This window comes from Medicago sativa, chromosome 6 (genome assembly GCF_051527215.1).
Source record: "Medicago sativa cultivar Bolivia chromosome 6, Bolivia_mono, whole genome shotgun sequence".
NCBI classification, from domain to species: domain Eukaryota; kingdom Viridiplantae; phylum Streptophyta; class Magnoliopsida; order Fabales; family Fabaceae; genus Medicago; species Medicago sativa.
This window is the reverse complement of record NC_140754.1, coordinates 75,767,144-75,775,427: the sequence shown is the minus strand read 5'-3', so window position 1 is coordinate 75,775,427 and position 8,284 is coordinate 75,767,144.

Below are 8,284 nucleotides of genomic sequence, written 5' to 3'. Positions count from 1 at the left end.
GGAGGAGAAAAGTAAAATTGACATTGATGGAATGAAAGGTGGGGAAGTAGACAATAGCGATCCAACAAATTCCATTTCAGACCATGCAAGTGAACCAAACATAATTCCAACAACAAAAAATGTTGAAGTCCTTGATTTTCCAATATCTAGTACTGATGTTACTGACATAAATGATTCTTTGTATGATTCTCTTTCAACTCCTGAAGATAAGAATAAGGAAAACACGTTGTTTACAAATGGGCTAATTCGTCATGCACCATCAGTTTCCTTAGCTTCTGATTTACTAGTTGAGTTTTCTGAAATTGGTTCACCAACGTTGACAACTGATGAGAGTCATGAAGAGGAAGAGAAGATGAAAAGAAGATGAACAGTGCTTATGAGTAAATTTTCTGATTCCTCGGTAGTTAACTACCGAGGAATTCCTCGGCAGTTAACTGCAGCCGGATTTTAAATTCCTCGGCAGTTAACTGCCGAGGGGGCAAAAGCGTATTTTACATGTGTGTCCCAGCCTTCTCAAATGTGTGAACATCAATTTTCCTAAACATATACTGTGATATAATTTTTTAACCTATAAACTAACAACAATGATTTCACGTCTATTGTCTTAGTTCACATTCTATAATTAGTAAAAAAAAAAAGACATAAATTGAAGGGTTAATTATGTTTCTAGTCCCTATAAAATAGCAACCTGGTAAGTTTAGTCCCTACTTAATTTTAATAGCATTTTTAGTCCCTAATTTTGTTTTTCTGCACTGAGTATTAGTCCCTACTCAATTCAAATTTGTTTAATTTATGCTTAAACTCTTAAATTTTTGAACAATTTTTTGCAGACATGTTTAGAACATTACTAAAAGTTCGTCCGCAAAAAATAATTGCAAAATTTGATTTCTACATCCAGATTTTATTACTTTTTATCTTTAACTTTTGTCGTTTTAAAAAATTCATATTTAATTCATTTCATGTCAGAAAATTCTAAATTTTAGTAAACGAACCTTTCATAGTGTTCTAATCTTGTCTCAAAAAAATCGTTCAAAAATTTAAGAGTTTAAGGATAATTAATCAAACTTTGTTTTAGCACGGACTAAAATTATAAGTAATTTTTTTTTATAGGGACTAAAAATGCTATTAAAATTAAGTAGGGACTAAACTTACAAGGTCGCTATTTTATAGGGACTAGAAACATAATTAACCCTAAATTGAATGTAACCTCTCATAAAGCATGGTTTGGTTATAATTAAGGCTAAAATATGGTATTGGTCCCTGCAAAATGGGCCAGTTTTGGTTTTAGTCCCTGCAATTTTTTTTTATAGTTTTTGGTCCCTGCAAAAATAGGACAGTTTTGGTTTTAGTCCCTGCAAATTTTTTTTATAGTTTTTGGTCCCTACAAAAATAGGTCAGTTTTGGTTTTAGTCCCTGCAAATTTTTTTTTATAGTTTTTGGTCCCTGCAAAAATTTTTGTTTTTGGAAATAGTCCATGACCCCAATTATGTGATGATTTGTCACTTTTGTGCATATGTGTTTACTTAATAAAAAGAATATTATTTTTTATAATTTATATAGCAATAATTATTTTTTAATTTATAAAAGTGACAAATCATCACATAACTGGGGTCAGGGACTATTTCCAAAAACAAAATTTTTTGCAGGGACCAAAAACTATAAAAAAAAATTGCAGGGACTAAAACCAAAACTGGCCTATTTTTGCAGGGACCAAAAACTATAAAAAAAAATTGCAGGGACTAAAACCAAAACTGACCTATTTTGCAGGGACCAATACCATATTTTAGCCTATAATTAATCAATACACTAATTTAAAAAGGGAATGGTAGATGAAGAAGTAAAAGTATATGATTGGGATAAAAAGTCAAATAAATAAATACATACATACACTGTTTTGGTGAGGAGGTGATGATGAATAATTTCACCTAAAGCATGTGGTTGTTAAGCATAGACTTTACATGTATTATAAGTTGTAATGTCTCATTCACCTTTTAAAAGAGAAAAATAAAATAAAAGGGAGGGATAACCACACATTGTAATTGATTCTTTTTAATTATATGAACTTTTGTAAACTTGGACAGTATTTTATATTGTCATATAATGGATGATGTTTTGCAAATTATGCAGTGATGTACTCAAAGAAGAGAACAACAAAGCAGTTGGATACTTTTCCATTTTATTTTTTCCCTTCAATTTAGGCTGATGTTTTCTATTCCCTTTTTGGAAACCTATTATTAATTTAATGGAGTAGAGTTGAAGCCACTTACATTTTTATAATCATATATTTCATTTAAAAAACAAAATTCTAAAATAAAATATGAGTTTGATATTCATACACCTTCATATAATATATTTATACCCTTCAACTAATTATAAATTTTCACATGATTAAAAAAGTGGACTATGAAATGTATCGACAAAAAAAAAAGGACTACAAATCTAACTACTTTGAATCACACATAATTAAGAACACTGTTATTCTTAATGGTATAAAATAGATCTTTTCATTAACAACACTAACTTTTTTTTTTTTTTTTGACAAAACATTTACCAATCTTAAATCCATAAAATAATTTTAAGGTAAATACAATCAATAAAAATGGGGAGTTTTTTTGTTGTTGGTTGGAAATGACGTTAGAAATGAGTCCAGATCCACTTACTGTATTATTTATGAAAGTGTAACAATTTTCCTTGTCAATAAAAACAGTAACAATTTTTCCTTCAAAAAAAAAAACAGTAACAATTTTCAGTATTTTTTCATTTAATTTTTTTATATAATTAGTAAAATTCAAGATTCAATTATTGAAATAATTTTTTTTGGTAAACGAAATAGTTATTTTATTAAATAGATTACATTTTTAAGAAATTAAAAATTTATTGATATTTATTGGCACAAATATAGGATATTTCACTATACAAAGTAGATCGCATATAAAATGTCAACAATATCGATTTAATAAAAAATCTCTTAGCAAATATAATTGTAACATAAATAGTTAATATTATTGTGCAAGTCATGTATATCTCTTACTTATAAATGTTAACCCGTCTTGCTATACTTAACTAATTTTAACCTAATTTTTCCCTCCACACTTTTGCATTTAATGTTTATCTAAAGTAAAATAAAATTATGTTCCTGATTATATGCTATTTTTTGGAAAGGAATAACCGTTAACCCGTCTCGCTATATCTCTTACTTATAAATGTTAACCCGTCTCGCTGTACTTAACCTAATTTTAACCTAATTTTTCTCTTACTTATAAATGTTAACCCGTCTCGCTAATTTTAACCTAATTTTTCCCTCCACACTTTTGCATTTAATGTTTATATAAAGTAAAATAAAATTATGTTCCTAATTATGTTATTTTTTTGGAAATCTCTTACTTATAAATGTTAACCCGTCTCACTATACTTAACCTAATTTTAACCTAATTTTTATGAAATACTATATGACAATCATCATTCATCTAAACTATTTTGTTACCTATTACCGTCAAATATTACCTTCGATATGACCCGTGTGTTAGCACGGGTCGATGGTCTAGTATGCACTAAAAAAACAATTAAATACCGCAAAGAGAGAGGCTTAGATTATTTTATGAAAATTCTTAGTGTTGGAGAAAATTGTGCAAATTTATTAGAAAGAAAAATTGTGACTTCCAAACCTAGCTTGAGAGGAGTGGCCAAACTGTTTTTTAGGTTGAAGCTTAATCGTCTACCATAATATTACTAACATAGAATTTTAGGCTTAGATATTCTTTTATGAGAAAATAACCTCAAAACATTCTTACACATAACATTTTAATCATATACAAAAAATTAACCATGAAATAATATAAGTGTCATAACAAGAAAGTGGAACAAATCAATGACAACCAACAATTGAGCAATTCAAGTAAGAATTAATTCAACCAAGAACAAATCTAGAACGTATGTGTATAGTGTTGTGTAGTAAGTGTCGGTTATAAGTTTCATTGTTTGAAAAAGTGGAGGTCGAACATTTTATAAGTAAGAGAACCCATAAATCCAATGTATTAAGGTTCTGGATTAAAGATGTGGTGTCAAACTCACTTGTTTGGTTGTTCTTGACTCAATGTGGATGATCTCCCGGACTTCCCTTGTGACTCGATAGTGGTATCAGAGTTTTTGGTTCAACAAGAGCTTGACTGACTCATTGTGTCGAAAGTCTTCCTAAAAAGGCATTCAAGATACAAATGTCTCGTTAAGTGCACAACGGAAAATAAGAGAGAAAGCTTATATTCTTCCTCTATTGAAATCTTACTATCCAAGGTGTTTAGAATGTGATTCTCAACCCTAAAACCTCAGTAAAAAGCATTCGCCCCTTAACATTTAAGTTTCCCTAAAAAAAATTTATATAAAATTGGTCTCAAATCTACCAAAAAAATGTATGTTTTTATGTTAGGTCGCACACGTGCACCTCATTTCCCTATATCTTTCCAATTGATAGCCAAGAGCCGTTGTTTGTTATCTTTCACTATAACTTTATTTTGGTGTATCATCCCTCATTTGGTGAAAGTTCGTCTCCTTGAATCTGCCAAAACTGCTAGTTTTTAAACCTAGTCACACACGAATGCCTCACGTACACCCTGAATCGCCTTGTGCCCTACGTTTACAACTCATGCGCCAAGCATTTTGGATATAACAAAACCTGAATTTGTGATTTTAAAGCACACACAACATTTGTCACACTAACATGAGACCATAAATATATCTAAAGAAGCAATATTTGTCACACTGCAAATTTAGTGGCTCAGTTCCCATATTGGAGCAACACATTCGAAAACTCCTGGCTTTGGATTGGCGAGTCTGATTCCGTCATACTTGGAGGGAGGGTAATCAATGTGCTGATTGGTTGGCTAACTTTAGCTTTTCTCTAGACTCTTTTAATTGTATCATAATGAAGAATCCGTCCAGTGAGCTCCGTAGACTTCTTTTTGATGACATCTTTGGCGCTTCTATGCCTAGGAATGTTCGGCTAGCTTCTTAGTTTTCTTTTGGGCCTTTGGCCCTCTTTTGTACCAAAAAAAAAAAACGAGTTTTTCTCTCGTGTCTTAAGATATGATAATCAAGATCAGACCATTAAAACTTGATAGTTAAGACTTAATTTAGTTACATCTTGATCTAACTCTAACTTAAGATAATACATTTCTTCTTATTCCTTATAGATCTTAATCGGTAAATCTTTACATACATCTCGATTGAACTCTAAGAAAAACCCTACACATTTCTTCTTAGAACTTAACAGTTAAGACCCGAAAATCTTGTAAAAGCAGCTTAGATTGGAAACATTTTTTACATATACATCATTGCACGATAAGAAAAGTTAATGTCTTTTGCGAATTTCATGGTAACTTTAGAATTCAATAAGTTTTACCAAATGTATGTCTAAAAAAACTTTTACCAAATGTAAACCAGTTTCAAAACTGATCATATTTCAACTTTTTGCCTACTTATTGAAGCAAATTAATTAGCTAATTAACATCAATTCATAATTCATCCATGTGACACAAAAGGTAAGACCTCTCTCTATCTAGAATGTATAATTATCATAATGATGATTTTTTTTTGAGTAAATATTTATCATGATGATTAATCATTACATAATACATATTACCACACGTGTCTTTTAAATATTGGCCTTATATTTGTTATCAACTAGTGAGGTACAGAAAAAGTTCAAACACTAATTTCCCTTTTCTTTCTTGTCAGTATATTCGTCTTTGTAATGTAATAATCAGTGTCTTTAATTCTAAGATAGCTTTATTTATCAACGGACAAAAACATAGCTTGCAGTTGCATATACCAATAATGAAAGTTTAATTTCTAATGTATATATTAAAATTCAAAATTGTCAGATAATATCATTTCATATCTCCATATGCATTGTGGCCATCATCATATTGTCATAATTTATGTGAATTATATTACAATATACTGTTTATAGTGAAATTTGTTTTGCTTCAAGATATTCTTTAATCAAGTTAAATTTTAATCTGAATTAATGATATTTGGATTAACATTTTTTTATAACAAAATAAGCTTCATTCAAATGTTGAAATAACGAGAGTATAATTAAATTGCCTATAAATTAGGAAGTGAGTCATTCATATATTGAAAGTCAAATACATGCTATCAATACACATAGACAATTTCAAAATCCAAAAGTACATTGTTGGAAATTCGACTTTAATTGTGGTCCGCCCTTAACGGTCTAATTGTTGTAGTCAAGTTGCCTTTATTACAACCTTCAACACCTTCTTTGGATTGTGTTTGAAGAGGTCGATTTAGTCTCACATTGCTTAGAAATATGACTTGTGCAGTGTTTATAAATTCTGGACCTTACCAACGAATTTTATAAGGATGAGTTAGACCCAATAAAAAATCAAAGATGGTACCGGAGTCTATCATAAATCTGTTGTTAGGCTTCCTGCATCGTTCGCGCTTGAAGCACATTGAGCCCAAGTGTGAAAGGGGTGTGTTGGAAATTCCGTCTTCATTGCGGTCCGACGTTAGCGGCCTAAAGACGACATTCAAGTTGTTTTTATTGTAGCCTTCAACACTTTCATTGTGTTATGCTTGAAGGGATAAATTTTAGTCACACATTTCTTGAGAAACTTGGAGACTAATGCATTTCTGGGCGGCTGATTGTAACATCTATTAACCAGGCATCATAAATTTTACGATAGGACTAATGTTGCAATCAACGAATATCTGGAAGACTAAAGTTCCAATAATAATTTGACTGTGACAAGCTCTCAATTTCTAAAACCATTTTTTTGTGGCACTCAATTTCTTAAAACATATTCAACCGTAAATTAGTTTAATATTACATAGGTTGTTGACTAATTGAAAAAAGGTTAATTATGTTTCTAGTCCCTATAAAATAGCGACCTTGTAGGTTTAGTCCTTACTTAATTTTAATAGCATTTTTAGTCCCTAATTTTGTTTTTTTGCCCTGAGTATTAGTCCTTACTCAATTCAAATTTGTTTAATTTATGCTTAAACTCTTAAATTTTTGAACAATTTTTTGCAGACATGTTTAGAACATTACTAAAAGTTCCTTCGCAAAAAATTATCGCAAAATTTGATTTTTACATCCAGATTTTATTACTTTTTATCTTTAACTTTTGTCGTTTTAAAAAATTCATATTTAATTCATTTCATGTCTGAAAATTCTAAATTTTAGTAAACGAACCTTTCATAGTGTTCTAATCTTGTCTCAAAAAAATCGTTCAAAAATTTAAGAGTTTAAGGATAATTAATCAAACTTTGTTTTAGCAGGGACTAAAATTATAAGTAAATTTTTTTTTATAGGGACTAAAAATGCTATTAAAATTAAGTAAGGACTAAACTTACAAGGTCGCTATTTTGTAGGGACTAGAAACATAATTAACCCTTGAAAAAATTATATAACGAATATTTTTGTGTTACTTTTATGGATGAAAAAAAAGACTTTTTTTTTAAGGATGGATGAAAAAAAAGACTTGATTACTATTTTGTGCCTTCACTTTATTTTATTTTTGGTTATTTAGGTTCAATCCTTTGAAAGTAATCTTATTACTAATTGTGAATATCTCTCGGTCAAAATTCAAACATTAATTTATCACGTTGTCGTCGGTGTCTATATCCTCTTTAAGTAATGCCAGATATAACTCATACGTATCACATTAGTTTTAAAAAAAATGAGACATAAAAAGTTATGATAAAAAACTAAATCCTTCATCTACAATTGTATTTTCATTTGATTGGTTGCTAAGTTTTAGTTGGCGATGGAATTAAACAATTGAGTTATACCATGATGGGAGCACTAAGGCCAATCTCAAATCCTATTTCCATTATACAACACTTTAGAATAGAAAAGAAAATTGGCACTTTAAAGATTCATTCAATCTTCCAGTAATCATATACATTCATTTATACGAAATCAGTCCCTTGTGGAATAAGTCTCCTATTAATTTATTGAAGCATATGTATATATATATGCATCACTAACATATGAGCAATATGGGGTCAATAGAAACTATTTTAAATACAAAGGGTGTTAGTCACATGTGTTTCTTCATACTAGTAGAAAATATTTTTTGAATAAAAATGGAGAAGTTGAATACCTTCTTTTTTTCAATAAACTAAAATATATTATTAAGAAAATAAAAATAAAAGGTCTAGGGATATAAATCAAACCCATTAAATCAAACGGAAAATAAAAATTACACAGGATGCATTTGATCTGCTAAAAAATGAAGGACATCACATGACATAAGTT